This window comes from Haliotis rubra, unplaced genomic scaffold, assembly GCF_003918875.1.
Source record: "Haliotis rubra isolate DU_JTF1 unplaced genomic scaffold, ASM391887v1 Scf586, whole genome shotgun sequence".
In the NCBI taxonomy this organism is placed as follows: domain Eukaryota; kingdom Metazoa; phylum Mollusca; class Gastropoda; order Lepetellida; family Haliotidae; genus Haliotis; species Haliotis rubra.
The window spans coordinates 48,826-69,627 of record NW_025767286.1 but is presented as its reverse complement, the minus strand read 5'-3'; the positions used below and the strand labels follow the sequence as shown (position 1 = coordinate 69,627).

Genomic DNA, 20,802 nt, shown 5'->3' with positions numbered 1-20,802 from the left:
GACAAGGTAAGTGTTAAATATTTTGCTTGGGGGGTAACATTGTGCCGTATGGTATGATCAATAATTCCTCTCTGACGAAACCTCTCTCTGGCCCATCTTTCAAGTAGTACAAGTTCGACTCGTCGGCTTTGATGTCCACTTTATCTATGTTGTAAGTTTTGACTGACCATGTCGGATCGGTGGCTCGTTTCCGAGTGTCCCCTTCGGGTCCCCCGGCTGGTAGAGGTACCTCACGAGGGCCCTATCGGGTATCTGTTTCTCCTTCCCGCGCGATGGTGCAGCCGGTTCGGCTATCACTGATTTCAGTTTGATAGCGTTGGCCGGTTTCTTGCTGGTGAGACGGGTGATTTCGTGGTTGATAGCCAACACCACCTGAGGTAGCCGCCCTACCTATTCAGTTGATCATTTTTCTGGGTTGACCATCTCTCTGGCATACTGGTGTCCGAATAAGCGCTCGGCCAAGTCCGATTGAATCTCTCGACTGTGGCTTGGCTGCGATGAGCCCCGGCCGCGCCACACCTGACGTTGTGCTTGGCTAGCAGTTGTGACACGGCACCCATGAACTCCCACCCGGGGTCGACTTGCAGCTCTGTGGGCCATGTCAGCGGACTGTGTTTGTATATGCGCTCGAATCCGCGGGCTATTTGGGCCGCATCTTTCGTGGTTAAGGGCTCGTCTTCCTTGTAGTGGCTGGCCACATCAACGACGGTTAAGGCATACTTGTACCTCCTCTCGTGGGGTAGGAACAGGAGGTCCGCCTGGTGGACGCTATTGGGTACGGCAATTCCGAACTTTCTTCAAGGCACGTAGCGTGGTGCCGGTAAATAGATCTGCCACAGGGCTTGTTTTTCAAGCCACGCTCTGGCCTCGTATGGGGGTACTCTCGCCATTTTGGCAAGCTTGTGTATGGCGCTAGCTCCTTTCCAGTACCCATGCGGGCTGTAGTAAATAGCCTCAAACTTTCTTTGGTTGGTTCCTTGACATCGTTTATATACACCTATGTTCTTGGTTCAATTTCGCCTTTTCGGATCTCACCGTTGTCGGCCTTCAGGATAGAATACATCTTAGGCCTCAAGCCTATGTACTTGTTCGGCGATCGGGATGTGCATCGGCACACTCGTCCTTCATCTTACCGAGGACCTTTTGTTAACCGTGCTGTGCATGGCATGGTCTTTAGGGTAGTCATGGTGTCGTATAAATGGATGTGTTTTGCCATGTCCTCGTTACGTCTTCGGTTCGAATCTCCATCAGCAGGGAGTCCGTGTCCGTGTACAGCACTTCGCACCTGTCTCCGTACTGCTTCTTGAGCTCGTTGTAGTAAAAGTCGTACATCAGGTGCTTGGAGAGGTCGAGGATGCTCATCCGCACGTAGACGGGCCGGTTGAATTTGATGTGGCTTTTCCTCATGTGCAGGGCCACCAGGTTGTTGCTGAATATCTTGCTCCGGTTGAATGTCGGGCTGTCTATCAGTTTTCTGAGCTTGTCTTCCTCTTTCGACCGAACCAGCTTCACGGTCATGGTTTTCGTAAATTCTCCATCGTCATACCGAACACTGCGTTGTTCATGAGCTTGTAGAGGTTCTTCTGGAAGTCACTTGTGGCCAGCTTTCGCAGGTCTGTGTTCATTCTGATGTAGGGCTCCATCCAGGAGCTTTGGTTGAACTTGAACACCCTATGAATTTTAGTCAGCCTCATACCCAGCGACAGGTACAGCTGCAGGTTGAGGTAGTGAACGATGTACCCTAGCCTACATTCGTTTATGTAGTCCTTTTTCTTCTCGTAGATAAGCTGGTGCCTGACTACGTTTGCACCGTGGGCTTTACATAAAGAGTAGTGACATTTCACTCCAATACCGCCCAAGGAACACGTGTAGTTCGCGAAACACCTCCTATGAAAACAGCAGTACCCCTCAGTCCTACATCTCCTACCGCAGGTCTCGGTCTTCCCCATAAGTATGTACTGGCATCGGTACGGGGCAGGTCTCATCTTTGGTATACTCATATGGGGACCTAGTTTAATTGCTTTACGATCAACGCAGTCGCTATTTGACCCAGCACGACGAAGGTCAGTTCTCGGTCCTTTTGCCCCGTGGATGGTGTGTAGTACTGAGCAAGTGTGGGCTCATGGAGTGGCCGGTCGTCGACGTCATGGAACGTTTTAACGGCATGGTTCTCACGCTGGAGTCGTTCGTTAATATAATCGAGCCTCTGCATATGTTTCCTCGCGTACTCAGCTTGCGCGGCTTGCAGTTTCTCCACGGCTATGTTGTGCCGTTTTCATTCCGCTTCTACCTCGGCCGCGTTTGACTCCTCTAATTTGAGAACAGGTAATTACTCCCGGAAAATGCCAGGGCGTTGACTAAAGCCCGCCGACCATCATAGCGATCGTAGCCATCCTATATATGCTTATATACTTACTTCAAAATATTTCCCCAGTATGATCCCTTGCTTCACGAGGATATCCTTGGTGGCCATCGCCATACCCAAATTCATGATGACCATGCCCATATCCTGCAGGTCGAAGTCGAGCTTGACAGTCGGTTGTTTGAGGACCATCTTGGTCAACCGAGCGTACCCTACGGCTAGGCCGGCGACCACGGTGGCGTGGTATGCTTTGTTAACGAACGTTTTCCCCTCAGACATGATGTATATGATATAGAAATATATATTTAATTACAACATAATATGGGGCTTTACCTCTACTCGTGCCTGTGGTGGTGGGGTTGGTGCTTGTGGCCTTTTATAAAGCATGAAAACCGCGGCAACCGCAGCAGTTGCGCCTACAATCCATATATAGTTACTCTTATGTTGCTTGGCTAGACCACCTTTTCTACCGGCGGCAACACTTTTAGGGTTCTTATGCTTGGTGACTTGTACTGGGGCCTCCTGTGTCGGGGTTTCCTCTATCGTCACTGGCTGGGCAGCATCCATCTTGTATACTATTATGATTATTATTCCCCTCTTTAAATTGACAATGCTTCACCATGATGATCGCCGCTGTCACCGGGGCTAAGAACATACCGTATTCATGGTACAGCAGGCAGCTGACGGCGCTCAAAGCGTGTTGGATAAAGGGGTCCTTCTCGAGGTCCTCCCACAGGTAAAGCCGACGTTCCGGGGGAATGGGGAGGACATACGACGCTATGCCGGTGTAGATCTGCGTCATTGTCGAGCCTATAGTCTTCGTCATCTCGGCCCCGAGCCAGGACTCATATCTCGCATATAGCTTATCGACCTCATCGGCGTGCAGTTTCTGGATTTTATCTGGAGCATAGTCCCCAAAGTATTGTTTGGCCTTGCCACCGACCGTCAGCACCATTAGTTTCTCTCGCTTGTCGTCATCAGGCATCACTTGCTTATCCCCCTCCACCAACAGTTGTTCGAGCAGTTCGTTGCACTCCATCCTATAACGTAACAAGCGATTCTTAACTCTAATGATAAAATAACCGATACAGGCGAAACACAGCGAGATGAAGGTTAAATTGCACAGGATGAGCACTTCACAAGCCATATAGAATAGTAACTTTTAATTGCTAAGCCATTGCTCAGCACTTCATAAGCCACGGGTTGGTCGGTCTTGAGCATGAGCTTAGCATGCTTAGTTTCTGCTAGCTGCCTTTTTACTTGTTCACGTTCAGGTTTGCTCATCACGTCATTTTCTCTCAAACATTCCTCGAACCAATCCCTGTCCTTGCAGTGGAATGAGGCTACCTATCGCATCTGTTCCCTGAGGTCTTTCAACATCGAGTTGAACTTCTGCGTCAGCACCCAAACGCTGTGCTTTGCGTGTCGGCTGGAGAAGGCTAAATACGATAGCATGTCTCTCTTTTTTGTTATCTCTTTATTAGCGCTGCAGTCGTCCAGTATAAACAGCGTCGACTCCCCTTTAAATTTCCCGTGATAAGCCTTCAACCAATCCTGCAGACATGTTCCCGGGTCAACTTTGTGCAAGTCCGGGTCCGTCATCACCCAAGATCTTTCCGTGTACGTTTTGTTGATATGTAGAGTAGGGCACATGATAACGATATTGTCAAGCACATCCCGGTAGTAATTCTCAAGCATATCCAGCACAAAAACGGTCTTCCCACAACCAGTCTGTCCGCACAGTATGGCGCAGTACGCATCGAGAGGTAAATCAATAGATGGCTTGCATGAATCTCCCATTGTCTATATTAAGCTGCGCGTCCATAATCACGTACAGATATAATTTCAACTTACCCGAGGGTTGAGCCTTCTTGGCTATTTGGACGGATATCCCCTCGCTGCCGTTGTCGATTCGGCGTCCGCTGCCGTGCAATTGATCGTCGTCCGTGGACTGGATCGCATGTCCAACCATAGGGCGTACTTGGTGGTCAGGTATTCACCGATCTGCACGGAGCTTAGTTCCAGGTCCTTGATAATGTGTTGGTGTCGGGTCGGTAGCTTCGTTATCTCATCCCACTGCTGGTGTGCCCTCATACCGGCGCTGAACAGCTGGTTGGGCACGCCCTCGATGGTCACTTCCACCTTTGTGATCTCGGGGTTGAAAAACCACTCGCTGTCCCTTCGGAAGGGCTCGTAATCCTCCACCGGGATGATCAGGATGCCTTTCATCGATCACGCCGGCACATTTAGGTTGATATTCCACAGCGTGTCGCTCTTATCCTGAATGATCGCTCTATGCCGCAGTATGCGGTCATAGGGAGGCCACCTTCCCCGAGTACTGGTTTCAAACCTGATGGGCCAGCTCCGGCCTAGTGACCATGTTGAACTCCAGAGAGATGTTGTCGATGGCATAACTGGCCTCATCACCGTTCGGCGTACGCACGACTTTGCTGTAGTCATTTAACGTGAGCTCGTATTCAAGCCTATCACCCAGCGCGGCCTGGTAAAACGGCGCGTGCCCAGTGAGCAACTCGAAGTCGAGCGGCACGCAGAACCTGTTCCCGTAGGCGGCGGGGATGGCCTTTTCACCCGCCGTGATCTTGTCGAGCTGGTCTGCCATGGAGCTGTACCTGACGCGCAACCTAGTCGACTTGTTGATGCCTTGGTAGACGTCGTTGACGCATTCTCCCTCGCTTTTCCAGAGGTCACCGTAGCAGTAAAACACGTCGCTGTCGTCGATGCTCAGCACCTCGTTGCCGCTGATCTTGATGGTGGTTTTCTTGATGATGGCCCGACCTACGTTCCGCACGAGCTCGCGTTTGTCGTTGTCGGAGGTCAATGTAATATTAAACGCCAGTCGAACCGTGCCGGGCACGATGCGGTCGTTCTCGCCCAGGTTGCCAGCCATCGTTGCCATGGTCGGGCTGGTGTACGTCGCGGAATTTTTAACCAAATGAGACCCAAGCCGACCGCGATCCCCCCGACCACTAGCGCTGTTTTACGATCGATGTGTTCCTTGTTTTCAGCCACCCGGTGTGGTGGCAGGGGCTGTGGTGCTGGTTGAACCCTGCGCTCCGGGGATGGTGGTACGACTATACCCGTTTCACGGGCCGTGGGAGGTGGGACGTGATTCACGTTGATGCCTGCATTGACACCCAACTTCTGGTTGGCCGTGGCTATGACTATTTCGTTGTTGTAGCCAACCACTGTTTTGACTCTCAGTTGCATATCGCTCTAAGCCATGTACAATCCCACATCGAACACGTAGTCGACTTTCGACCGGGCATATTCCAACACGTCTTGGTAGCGTCGGATAGCACTCGGTAGATCAACTGGAGCATTGATAGCATCCTCGACGTTAACAACGAACTGTTTCTGAGCATCGTAAGCAGTCCCCTTACCGTGGATGTTGGAAAGCGTTTGCGTCTGCGCACCCAACAGCACCCACACGTACGTTCGAATCAAGTCGTTCAATCTGGTTACACCGGCACGAGTGAACCCTCTCGACGTGTCGAGCATGAATTTTTTGTCCAGTCATCCGTGGGCCCCTGCTCGAACCTCCAGATTCGGTAATCCTTGCTGTCATCGAAAGCCATGTAACGGTCATCCCACTCGTTTGTTGTGATGTGATGATACTACTTGTACCCCCATTCTTTCATCTTTTCACTGGCTTCCGCGAGGGGCATATTGTGAATGATGGGGATACCCAACCCATGGTTCGGGCCCGGCAAACGCCAATCCGTCCTCGAGTCTAGTTCGAATTCGTTGCAAGCAGCGTTAGTGAGGCCGTCGATCGATGCGGGTTGTTTACTCGTCCCATGCTTTGTCCTGTGGGGCGGGCAGCTGATCTCTTTGAGGATACGCCTGGCCTGGTAGTACGTGGAGCGTGAACACGAACCGACCAAGCGTGACCCGCCGGTATCGGTCAACGTCAAGCCGCACCCGTTGTAGCGCGCCACGGCAGAAGTTGAGTTGATTCTGCCAGAACTGCATAGGGTTGTTGAACCAGGCGTGGACTACCTTGGCGTTAGTCACCGAAAACCTATACCCGTCAAACACATCTATGAACTGGGCTTGATACAACCCAGCCGCGACCACGATAACTTCGAAGTCGCGACTCTGCAATATCACCTACTTGCCGCGATGGACCAACATCAACGTCAGCAACAATAAGCTGTTCGTCAGTGGCGCCCGCAACTACAGTGTGTGCTCGCTAAGTGATGAGATCTTCAAACCCTTGGGAGCCAAACTCAAGATGAACGACTCAAACGGCACAGTGGTGTTAACCAACAATGGAATAAACCCCTTGAGGCTCAGCCGACCATTGGCGAGGACACTCGGGATGTCGCCGGCCGAGATCCAACCCACAATTACCGTCAAATGCATGAAGTCACCCGACCTAGTTCCGTACCGAAAGCTGTGCATTCATCTCGGTCAGCTGAGCAACGGACAACATTCAAGGTGGCCACCCTTCCACGATACTGAGAGCCGTACCGGTGAAAACAGAGAAGTACAACGACAGCAGAACCGAGTCGTTTTCACCGTGGCAGTACAAGAGGTTAACTCGGGGCACCATCCCTGAGTTGGTAATATCGGTTTTAGATATAAAGCATAATCCTGTGAATATAGGATACCTCAGCATAACGCTGCACATAAAATGACTATCGCTCAAGGTCCCGGAATGAAGTTGAAAAAATGCGTCAATGTGGGGATCTCCTACCTCGGGGACACACGCGGATTCGACGACCCCGGAGTAGATGGTAAACTATACGCCTTGCAGCTTAAAAACAGTATTTACAAACGCGTTGAAGTTCCCTCCATCGGTAGATCAACGGCCCTCAACACTCGGTTCGACCTAGTCCGCATTGGTGATGATAGATGGTCGGTATACCCATCGTTCGGAGGCAAACTGTTCGACATAGAAGATGTTGAGAGCACGGCCGTTGTTAGAAACAAGCAGTATACCCTCGTCTTCAACGACAATGACAAGTGGGTGTTGTTACCCGCTCAAGTCAACTGGTTTCTCAACATTAGTCTCAGCTCCCCCTACGAGTTCACGGAGAACAAAGACAACTACCTAAACAAAGTCGTGAACAACGGAACCCTGCTCGTGGCTTACATCCCAGCGTGGAAGCGTATTGTAATCATCAGCCCACTCTCGGTATGGCGGCCCACATGCTATCGAGGAAAACGGGGTGCAAGATGGGCATTGCAGTTGGCGTCTGAATTCGGCGGTGTGGTCAAAATCCTGGAAGGTCTACCAGCAAATTCCACGCTGGCCATCCAAGTCTACCTAGGGGAACCATCGCAGGACGAAGTCGAAGTCGTGAAGGGAATCAAACTCCGGTGGGTGAAACGGCACCAGTATCACGTTTGCACTGTTTACGTGTGGGTGGGTGTTGACTCCCACACCAGTCTGCAGGGGGTCACCGTGACCGTGGAAGACACGACATCCCTCACCAAGATCTTCCTACCCGACAACATACACCTCATGGGGGTGAGGTGCACCCCTGAACTACTATCAGAAAGACAATTGGAAACTATCTTGTAATAGTATTATAGCAATGACCAGTCATCATCGCCCCAACGTCACGCTTAGCGACCTAGGAGACACAGAGGGGTTCGATTGGCCCGTCGTGGGCGGCGCCGTGTACGTCCTGCACTTTGGAGGCAACATGTATAGGCTGATGTCTCTGGCAGACTTTAAGGAACCCGAATGGTTGATCAACGTGACCCTCACCGCACCTTACATCTCTTTAAACGAACGTAGACATGTCACCGAAATTAGGAACAACGGCTTCGTCCTCACGTCTTTCATTCCGAGTTATGAAAGGGTGATAGTTTCCCAAATACCAGATCACCCGGGCAACATGTTAGTTTCATACGTGGAGTCAGAGTTAAGGGCCGACTCACTCGATGCCCTATCAGGTCTTATGACTATGGCACCAGGCTCCACACTCATCATAGAAGTCGCTCTTGGGGGCGCTATTAAGGGTTCAGGCCTGCAACTTTTACATGGGGTGACAGTACATTGGGAGGACACCGTAGTACGAATCCCCACACGTTGCCATATCGTTGGACCGCCCACTGAGATTACTGCTTCCCTCAATAGACCTCCCGTGGGTTAGTATAGACCAGAAGTTACCTATTGACCTTTCCCGTATCTTCCTATACAAGAATCTAAGCCTTATAAGCCTCAAGTACATTGATCGCCTATTAAATGAAACCCAATTAAAACATATCTCATAAGATATATTATATGCACACAGGATGGGGCTGTACTCAGTCGTAGAGGAAGTAGTGAATACACTGGAAACCGGGTTCTGCTTGAGACAGTTATGTGACATAAAACACCAATTAGAACAAGACCGCGACAGACGGGCAGCATTATGTAAGAAGTACGATAGGGCTTTCAATGTCGTGGATGGGGTTGATACCGCCCTTATGACAACCAGCATGGGACTAGGGGCGGTAGGTGTCGGGTTGTTGGCCACCATCGTAGCCGCACCCATAGTGCTAGGCATCGAAATAACAGCTAGGGTGTCAGGGTTGGCGGAGTTGGTGTTTAAGTTTGCATCCCGCAGACTGCATCGTAAAGCGTTGAAGCACGACGAGATCAGGGTTCTGGAAGAAGCAAAGCTGAACACGGTAAGCGACCACATCTCCACCGCACTCACTGACAGTAAAGTCTCCGAGGAGGAGTTTCATTTGGTCCTCTCTGAACTCGACAAGTACCATAAGATGAAACAAGAAATCCGGTCCAAGTCTCGTAAGTCTGCTATCAGTGAAGACGAGAGAAAAAAAGTACATAGAACAAGGGGTACAAAAAGCCCGGCAAGCCTTCATTATGAACACCAAAGAGATCATAGGCGATTCACATTAAACTGTTTCCTCGAGGTCAACACGACATAGAGCTATCATAGTGTCACTTGATCAGGAAAGTGTTGGTTCGCGGTCATAGTGACAGCGGAGAGAGATAAGGGCCTGACAAAAGCTTTATTTCATAATATTCCCGCTTAGAAAGACAAATAGGTGTATAGTCCGTACTTTTATATAGCAACAGGGTAGGGTCTATACACCTTATATACACCTTTCTAAGCGGGACGCGCCCCTGTAGACTAGGGTCCATTCTTGAAAAAGGCTCAAATAAAAGATGTTGAGGTATTTTTTAGTAGGATTCGGTATCCGGGCTATTTTACCTATTTAAAGGTTGCTGATCACGAAAAAATAGGATACCAAGCTGAAAAAAGTTTTTTTGACTCTCAAAATTGAAAAACAAAATGGCCGCCCAAATCGCCTAAAATAGTCGTAGGTGTGCACAGTAGTTTCGCCTGTGACTGTATCTCTATTTTGTAAATTTTGGAAACTTTACCTTTTATGACATTTAAAGATTGCTGATCATGAATAAATAGGATTCCAAGCTGAAAAATCTTTTTGGGACCTCAAATTTGAAAACAAAATGGCCGCCATAGTCACCGCAAGTAGTGGTAGATGTGCAAGGTATGTCATCACCTGTGACTGTATATCTATTTTCTAATTTGTTTAAACCTGACTATTTTTTATATTTAAAGGGTGCTGATCACGAAAAAACAGGATACCAACTGAAAAAAATTGTTTATGAACCTCAAAACTGAAAACAAAATGGCCGCCAAATTACCTTTTCAGTGGACAAAAATACTGAATGCTTAGATTGGTATATGATGAAACATATATGACCACTGTACAATTCAAATGTTAATATTGTTGTCACCACATGATATAGAACTGCCTTTCATTAAAAACAATACATGAATTGGATTTTGTGGAAAACATTATTTCATCCCAAAATTTGTTCAAAATTATTTCATCAAAATTGTCATAAATTATTATAAGTTGTTACATAGTTCGGATAGTTAGCAACGTATTATGAAACATTACTGAGCACGGTTGTAATTGTTTTGAATGTTTTTTCAAATGGTGGTAAGTTGACAATTCAAAATAATGAACGGCCCTTTACTTTTGATGACAGCCTTTCTAAGACATGTCAAGTTGCTGGTGCAATTATTGTAAGCATTCCTCCTTTTTACATTGATATTTTTTTTAATAGTGTATCTACTTTCGATAAGGGCACATAAAGACAATATAGAATGAATAATATACTACATTTTCAGTTAGTGAAACCCTCATGTGCAAATCCTATTGACTGGAAGAAATGTATGTTTTGTCAAGAAGTTAGCTTGAAACAACATCAGCATTCTCTATTTCGTGATGACATTTAACACCAGCTCTGATATTCTGGAAGCTTCTCGATTTGACCAGGACTTGAATTGTAAACTAGCTGGCGTATGTGACCTAATTGCTGCCGAGGCTAAATATCATTTACCCTGTCTTAGTTCCTTTAAAAGAACTACGTCAAAACCCAAAACTGCTCATGACTAACACAGACCCACCAATGGCATGGTTGAGCTCTGAGTTGCGTTATGATAGATACGCCATCTCATATTGATGTTGGGGTTGATGAACAAAGTGCCGTCAATTGCATACCGGACAGTGTCTACATGTTCCTTAAACATTTGTACGTACACTTCATCCAGTAACGAGATCCAAAGATCTTGTTCAGTTGTTTCACAAAGCAGGACATACTTTAAGTTAAAGGCAGGTCATGCGACTTGACACATCCATGAATCATACGGTGGTTCTGTGATACTACTAAACCTCATTCCAAACTGATTTGTTTTATTCACAGCAGACAATATTGATATCCTGGATGAAATCTTGGATGAAAAAAACCCACCTTCCATGCAACACAAGTAGCAGGATGGTAGCGTGGACCAGCCACTGATGTGATTTTTTACACATTGAAACTATCAAAACTTTAGATGCCTGCTTCTCCTGGTACACTTTCCATCTCTTAAAGTTGACAACATCTGGATGTTGAGAGGAACTGCTCAGAAAAGAAAGTACATTCCAGTTGGTAAAGTCTACGAGAAACTTCCAGCATATTCTGTTGCATCGTTGTTGCCATTTCATGCACTAACGGGCTGTGATTCCACATCCTACCTCTGTGGTCATACTAAGAGATCAGCCTGGGAGGGTTTTCTCAAGCATCATCATCTCCTAAAGTATTTGGGGGCTGAAAACCTGAACCAAGACAAGACCAGATCCGCTAAAGAATCTGTGTGCCAGGTATACGGTATTCATAATGTTCAAAGTGTGAACACAGTGCGTAGGGTTTTGTATGCAGTATGCACGACACACAGCTGAACAAGGTTTTCTCTCCCAGTGCTACAGATGCTGACGATGCAGTGTCACAGGTAGCTGGCTACTGTGAGGATATAAAAGCTTGGTTCTTTCAGAACAAGCTGAAGCTGAATGAGTCAAAGAGTGAATGTCTTCTCGTAGGTTCTCAGCATTGAAGGGCTGAGGCAGGAATCAAGGAATTCCACTTTGGAGACAGTCGTGTTCCTCGGTCGTCAGGGGTCACGAATGTTGGGATCACTCACAACACAGATCTTTCGCTTGACTCTCATGTCAATAATCTTACCAAAACCCGCTTTCTTGTCCTCGGGAATATTGGTGATGTTCGCAGGTGCCTGACAAAGCACTCTATTGCCACATTGGTCCTGTCGCTAATTGTGTCACGGCTCGACTATTGCAATTCCCTTCTGTCTGGGGCAACTAAACAGCAGCTTAACAAACTACAACGAGTTCAAGATACTGTAGCAAGGATTGTTACACTGACTAGGAAATCAGAGCACACCACTCCTGTTCTCCACTGGCTCCCTATGGAACAGCGTATCGGCTACAAGCTCCTTTGTCTTGTCTTCCAGTATCCGGTCGGTTCAGGCTCTTCCCTACATATCTGTTCACCAGCAAGAACTCTACGTTCCCAAACCAAAACCCTGCTACAAGTTGCCATGGTAAAAAACATCCCACTATGGGTAGAGAGCATATTCAACCACTAAAGCCTGGAACTCTCTGCCCCAGTACCTGAAAGACTGTGAATCATTGTCATCGTTTAAGACCCAACCAAAACCTTCCTGTTCAGACTTGTCTTCTCTGTATAACTTCTCTCATCTCCTCTCAGACATGTGCGCTTAGAGCATGTACTGTGCATGGATTCAGCGCGTTACAACTGGATTATCATTATTAATATTAAACCTGAGTTAATGCCACCAACAAGTGATGCCCTATGCCACCACATCCAGCGTGTCCATTACCAAATCATGATCTGGAGGAAAGTCTGGGAAGCTATTACATCACTTCCCGAATGGGTTGGTCACAAAGATGCTTATTCAATGAATGTTTGAATATCATGAAATGTTGCATTGAAACTTGTTTATGGTTCTGTTATTAAACATAACATGAGAAATTGGAATTCTTCTGTATATGAGAATCAAGTGTGAATAACATTATTGTTATGACGTTGGTATGGTTCAGCTGATATAGGGGCGGTGGGGTAGCCTGGTGGTTAAAAGCGTTCGCTCGTCACGCCAAAGACCCGGGTTCGATTCCCCACATGGGCACAATGTGTGAAGCCCATTTCTGGAGTCCCCCGCCGTGATATTGCTAAAAGCGGCGTAAAACTAAACTCAGTCAGTCAGTCAGCTGATATATAGTGTTGAGAATTGTTTGTTAAAATTTCATTGATTATCTGTACTGTTTTCATCCGATATGATTAAAACTGTTCATGAAAAATATTTAGTTCTGTATTGGTATAACGTTAACTTTGAATACTACTTGTTTCCTCACAGTCTCAATACCGTCAAGGTAACAGTGATGTAATTAGCACAAAATCAGCTACTTTTCCGGTCATTTTGTTTTTCAATTTTGAGGTTCATAATCAATTTCTTTTCAGTTAGTATTCTATTCTTTCGTAGTCAGCACCCTTTAAATATTAAAAATAGTCAGGTTTAAACAAATTAGAAAATAGATATACAGTCACAGGTGATGACATACCGTGCACACCTACCACTACTTGCGGTGACTATGGTTTTGTTTTCATTTTGTTTTTCAAATTTTTTCAGCTTGGGATCCTATTTATTCATGATCAGCATTCTTTAAATGTCATAAAAGGTCAAGTTTCCAAAATTTATAAAATAGAGATACAGTCACAGGCGAAACTACTGTGCACACCTACGACTATTTTAGGCGATTTTGGCGGCCATTTTGTTTTTCAATTCTGAGAGTCAAAAAAACTTTTTTCAGCTTGGTATCCTATTTTTTCATGATCAGCACCCTTTAAATAGGTAAAATAGCCCGGATACCGAATCCTACTAAAAAATGCCTCTTGCATTACTTTTATCCACAATCGGTCCTAGTCTACTGTGACTCTACGGTCATTTGGGCCTTAGCATTGATCAGAGTCCGGGAATTACAAAGCCAGGCGTTCGCTCCCATTTTGTACCCACAGCGTTGGTCGGGAAGCAGCGTTTCCTGTCATTTGGGCCTCAGCATTGATTGGTTAGTAAAGATTATGTTTGTCGATGCTATAGCAAAATAATTTTAAAAAATAATTTTTTTGACATATTTCACCGTATCCCAATTGCGTAGATCAATGCCCATGCTGTTGATCACAAGATTGTCTGGTCCAGACTCGATTATTTACAGACCGCCGCCATATAGCTGGAATATTGCTGAGTGCGGCGTAAATCTAATCTCACTCACTCACCTAGCGTACATGTAACTCACAGGCGCTGCGGTAGTTGTTAATTCCTATCTACTGCTGCGTTAAACAAACAAAATCAAGTTTTCGAATGTATAAAAAAATAGAACTGGATACGTATGTCGTTTATGTCGTAGTTAGCAGGGGCGGTGGGGTAGCCTTGTGGTTAAAGCGTTGGCTCGTCACGCCGAAGACCCGGGTTCGAATCCCCACATGGGTACAATGTGTGAAGCCCATTTCCGGCGTCCCCCGCCGTGATGTTGCTTGAATATTGCTAAAAGCGGCGTAAAACCAAACTCAGTCAGTCAGTCAGTCGTAGTTAGCAATATTAGTGTGAGTAAGCGTTTGTTGTTGGATCATTTTATAACTATATTTCTCCAATAAACTTTCATACAAATGAAACATCAATTCTGTTTTACATTCACATTGTGAGAACATGGCTCATTGAGATAGTTTTAACGTGTACGGGGCTCGTTTCAATTTCTAGAGTATAGTTCTTAAAACATCACGTAAGTACTTTTGGTTGGAGGGAACCGGGAAGGGGATTGGGGTTGGGATTAGCATGAAAGCAAATACGTCAAGCAAGTAAGGTGCATTGGGTTAATATGGATACCAGTTACCAATTCATTTCACCTTCACCATCCACCAATGAAATGAACAAAAGATTAAGGATCATGAATATGTTGGGCCAAATTGGTGGTAGCGAAGACTGAGCATTGAATTTCATAAAAACATCCTCCAAATTACGCACGCTCCCAGACAAGTTTTGAGCAGTGTATATAAAAGGCGAGCGCTATTCTACTGAAATTTACGTAGAGAACTTTTTAATATTACAAGAACTATTTTGAAGTGTTTTCTGTTTTCCATACCATTTAAAGCTATTAATTAGTAAGTATTCTATAGGTACATGCGGATTAAATAGTAATACTTGATTGAAATTTATTGGGAACAGTACCCTGCATCGATCCTGCTTCGGTGAACTATAATTAATCCAGCCGCTTATTAAAGTCTCTGAAAATTGTATGATTTTGATAGAACCAAATAACACCGTTTACATTGAAACGGTAATAAGATGGGGGGAATCAGAGGGAGATCTAGACTTTATTTAGGAGATTTGTATTACAGACATGGCTGGGCGGAAGGGAAAATAATACGCTTCTGAAACCGTGAGACAAACTTATCCTATCTCTTCTTAGAAGAGGCCTCGTAGAAAACTGGGATTCTGCCTGAACATTTGGACAGCGCATTTCAATAGAAACACCAGTCTACATCCCACCGGAAGTGGAACACCACGGAGAGGCACATTCCGCATAAGCTGGGCCCCGTCTCGCATATCGCAATATAAGCTTTGTCGAACGTTAGCGCGCGCAAAGGGAGCCGGAACCAGCTTACACTCCGCAGTGATGACTTACATGACGCCATGTTTCTCGCCGGGGATTCCCTTCTCGTGCCACTCAACCTCGTTTTGGATGCGGATGCTATTTTGGCCACCTAATTTAGGAAAGGCCTATGACTTTAACATAAGGCTTGCCGCATGGAACTCTGGGAGGCTGAGCGGGAGAGGTGGGAAAGTTGAATGAAACAAGGTAAACAAAATTAATGACGTTGACAAGCATGGAACGTGTAGGAGGCTGACAATACTGGGGTTCATAACTATGTATATTAGGTAGACGTTTCGCCCTGTTTAAATGGATTTCACCATCTGTAATACTGGAAGATGGAGTGGTAACTTCATTCATTATCTCCAGCTGATTACTGAGCAAACGTGAGGACCATGTTGCGCCCGGCCAACACAACACATACACAACCGACTTAATGGTTTCGCTACATCCACCAGCGTTCTCTTGTAATCTTGTAACAACAGTGTCATATGCCCGCTAATCACGTTCAATCAAGTTTCCACATTATAAAACAATTAGAAAAGAGAGAAGGACGTTAGACGACTTTGCACTTGTATATCAATGTGTGATCGATGTACTATGTAGGCCTTGATCGATTCCTAGGCTGGAATGAGTTTATTTATATGAAATAGAACGAGGTATATATATAATATTACCACGTCTACTGTCCAAAACGTCACCTTCCAACTCATAGCATCAAGACTGATATTATTAATAGGAAAGTACCCAATGAACGAATCCTGTTGCTAAACACTGATAGACTTTAGTAATTTATGAAGTTGTTTTGTATGTCTAACAATATGTGTGTTACATCTTTCATCAACATGTATACTCATCTAATGTTATCAAAACAGTTGCCAAATTACAAATTGTTATTTAGCAGTGCAGTGTATCTTTGCCAAACATCTGTTCAGTGATCTCATGTTACTGATAAGATGGTACAAGCAAGTAACAATACACTCGACATATGAAATGTGATTATGTACTATGGCAATATGGTCTTTCAGTATTGAAAATAAAAAACTGTAAAGTTATGTTAATCATGTATGATGTAATGTGGAAAGACCACCCCTCTAGATTCAGGTATGACAAACGATATACTGTGGACTTACATACATATGATCACCTCAGACTGTCAGACATACAAAATGAGTGTCACTGTTGCAGTGTGCGAAAAAGCCACTGGCCCGCTAGCCCATGGCTAGCAAAAATCTAGTCAGGCTAGTAAGTCTCCACGGTCACTGGCTCGACTGGCTATTGAATTTTCATGGGGTCATTTTGTAAATATATCGCTCTCTCCGACTTGTTAAGTTATAATACACTTTATAATCATGCAGCAATCCTGGAAACTATTTCACACACTGCTGTTGGCCTTTGGGGTTTTAAATAGTATCACAGACCTTGCAGAAACATTACAATACCCTCCACAGATATGATTGATAGATGTAGTATGGTGTTCCTCTATTGTGAACATAAACTAATAATACTGTATTTTGTAATTTGAAGAATCCCCTCTCCAGCAGTGCATTACAAACTGAATACTTGTGGACGAATCTATGCTTAGAACTCACCATAGACATACAAAATGAGTGTAGCCGTTGGCCTACCTTTAGAATTGAGTACCACAAACCTTACACACAGTTTATTATACCTTCAACATATACAGTGTAATAAATATACCATTGGCCTGTTGCATTTCAGTTTTATTGTGTGGAAATTAAGGCTGTTACGATTCACTCGCATATTTGGTGAATCGAACTGTAGCCCTTCATTTGAAATTGCATACTATATCAGGGCTACAGACAAGGGGCGTACAGGGGTAATGTACGCCTAAAAATCAATGAAGTACGACATGATATAAGATTTCAAGTGTATAATGTACACACATAAATACCTTTGTATGTCTAACATATATAAAGCAGGGCTCCAGATAAACTTTTGGGGGTGTGGGTGTAATTACACCTCATATTGCAAGTGGAGGTGTACTGCGAATTTTGAAGGAGTACTGACATATTTTTGTTTGAGCAAGTTGGTGATGTGGTTTGTTATTTAGAATATTAAGCAACTTTCCAGCTATTTTACAATTAATGGACAATGGCAAAATACCCAATTGAGTTAGTGATATGGGTCCAATTTATTTGGTTAGTTAAAGGAAAATTAGGATACCCAATCGAGATGAACATTATTATTATTGATCTCTTTATTATCTGTATTCATGTAACTCTGTCTTTCCAAGAGTATTTATAATATACCTGACTTGTAAATGCAGAATGTTTATTTTTCATCTCTTGCTAAATTTGAGATGTCTGCTAAACAGATGTGGGGATATCTAACATGGCCAAAGGGGATAAATCTGATATATCAATGGTGCAAGGATATCAAGGCTGGGCGATTTCATGAGTTTGAACTAGCTTTAAATACATCTGTAATACATGCATATGTATACAAGTATTACAACAGTTTTAATGACATATATATCCAAAAATGATGGCACATGTCACAATATTTTCCATTTCCTGAACTTCAATCACCATTCACACTTTTCCCTAATTACTACAGTCTACTCTTGCTTTTGTGAGTTCGTATAGAACAAAACGTGGCCAAACCTAGTAATAAGTGCAAGTTCAGTTTTACGCCGCACTCAGCAATATTCCAGGTATATGGCAGAAACCCAGTAACAAAGGAAAAGGTGTAAGTACAGCTTCCTAACATACTTTTATTGTTTGTGGATCGATTTATGGTTCTTCTGTTTACTTACTTTTTACTTATCATGCTTAAAGTGCATATATAGGTAATTTAGCATTGATTAGTATTGAGTAAAAGAGCAACATTAGCTTTTTATATCATAAAAAATGATAATTACATTTCAGGTCAGTGTCAAATTCTTTTAGGCTTATAGAACATGTTTCCTTGACCCAGCATTTACTGAATTACATATCAACTGCATGAACAATATATAACGTTGTCATTGTGTAATTATTTATAATTGTTTGAGTTCAAAGAGCATTGTTCAATTGATGATTTACTATGGACTAATCTCTCCTAATTAGCTGCTATTTGAACTGACTTAACATGGCATTTAACAAGTTTAATGCCAGCAGGGGTATAAGTGTTACGGTTTCACCCCTGTTGTGAATATTTTGTGCATGTAATTTGACTACCAGTAATTAGGTTGTCAGAGAAGCATCTGCATTCCATAGTTACTGGATTCACTGCTGTTTCTGATACCATACTAGTTTGGGCAGAGGGTAAGTTGAAAGCAGCAGGGATTTCAAATTTCTGGTACTCATTAATCCTCTCAAGAGGCGAAAAGCATAATGACTCCCAAATAACACTTGCAACAACTGTATTGTAAGATTTACATATTTTTATTATAAATGGTATGTATAAATGCTCTGCTTTTTAAATACCAAGACTCAAAGTAGTTCATGTACCTCAGGAAGACAGCTGAAGCTTTTTATTGTAATTTCTTAAGAAAATCTTGGTAATGTGTGTTTTGAATGATTCAGTCTGTGCTGTTAAAATCAACATAAAAAGTTGTAAATATGTAATTTAATGTGTCCGCATCTATAGTTTCACATCTACCTATATAAAAGTTAATCCTATAATGTCCAAGTGCATTTTATTTAAAGCAAACATGTTGGTTAAATTGGAGCAATTATCTTTTACTCTCATGAAAGCCTCTGTCAGAAGTGTTAAAAACAACAATTTTTACTTTGAAAAAAGAAGAAGAAAGTTTTACTTTGACTGAAATTGGTGGTAGTGTTCTTTCCAAGAAGACAACTTTACTCACCTTCCACTTTGTGGGTATTCAAGAACCTAATGACATAAATCAATAGTACCACTCTATATCCAGTATCAACATTAATGAGATACATCAAACAGTAGAAGCACGCAGGCAGTCTAGATACAAGCATGCTAGTATATGAATAGTTTACATATATGTGTTTTCGGTAGATCAATGTGAAGAACAATGTAACATTTGACATAGTCATAACTAGTTGACATATTCATGAAGAGTATTTTACCATTGTAGGGGGTATTGATGATTTTGTCTTCTTGTTTCATTTTGTACACAAAGTGCTCTTTGCAAGAAACATAGAAACTCTTGAATGACTGGGTACATGATGTTTTTCTAAGTCCATAGAGGAGACAGCTTCAGCACAGTTTCTATATCCATAATTGGAATATTGCTAAAAGCGGCGTAAAACTAAACTCAGTCAGTCAGCTATATCCATAACACCTACTGTAGATTAAAGTGGTCGGGGACTGACTGACCTAGTAATGTAAACATAACTTCAGTGTTGCTTGTACCCATTGATTTCATCCTGCATGCTGATTATAGTAATAGGGTTGTTGGTTGAGTGATTTTCGTTGCTCTTGACAAACAGGTTGTGAGAGTGGGTAAGATCTTGGGAGAAGATGGCTACTTTTTTCTATTTGTTTTGTTATCTTGTATTATGTTGTGTCTTTGACTCTTATGAGACAATTTTGGTCTTTTCTGGTTGATTTCAGCCTTCATAGACTGAACTTAAGGCAGGGACATTCAGTGTGGCTTGACTATGTGTCATATTGGCTGGCTGTTTCATAGTTATTCTGGTGACCAGAGTGAAGGAATTCCCTTCAGTTGGGTTAGGATGACCCTTTCAATATGTGGACTGGTCCACGTGAGAGTTGCGCATGCGCTCCAGCTCAGCAATTGTAATTTCTTGACAGGATCTGCTATTTCAATTTCCGAGTTCGCATTTGTGAGTCCCAGGGGCCTGGGTGATTAGCAACACATACACGCAGTTTATGCTGGTGAGTAGAGTATGGGACCTGTGACACTATAAGTTGTGTGCATCTCTCAATGGTAATATGGTCTGATGTATGCCTCTTTCAAGTCGTTGTAGCAGTGTCACCCTTCTCTCGAGGGTAATACGGTCTGATGTACGCATCTTTGTAGCAGTGTCATCAGAGCCGGTAGGCTCGGGATGACACTGCGCTAAAAGGCGTACATCAGACCATATTACCCGAGGGAGAAGCATACAACATATTTATCTTACCACCATGTTAAATGTACAAAATATCATTTTATTTTATGTTGAAGATCGCTACCGACTATATGACATGTAACAAAATGGCGTCTGCTTCTTGACTGGATTTTTAGAATCAGTGAAACATATTCTGACAAGCTTAAAATTGCTATAGAAATGGTTAATTATGTTTAAGTTGAGTGTGCAAATGATTCAATGTATAAAATAGTTTAAATAAAGGAGTGAAAGTCTGTAAAATAAATGTGTACATAGTGAACTCAAAGGCAGCTAATCAATGGTTTTCGAACTCCGTACACTGTATGTGCCAGATTATGATGTCATACGATTGTTAGCAATACAGCTTCTCAGCAGAGAGTTAGG

At 43.8% G+C, this 20,802-nt stretch overlaps 1 protein-coding gene across 1 annotated transcript in view; it reads left to right on the top strand.

The window, feature by feature from the left end:
• Positions 1-15,540: 15,540 nt before the first annotated feature.
• Positions 15,541-20,802, top strand: part of LOC124254911 (deoxynucleoside triphosphate triphosphohydrolase SAMHD1-like) — a gene marked incomplete at its 3' end in the record, with an annotated part of 48,907 nt that continues 43,645 nt past the window's right edge. Inside the window, 1 exon segment of the mRNA XM_046688752.1 lies at positions 15,541-15,592.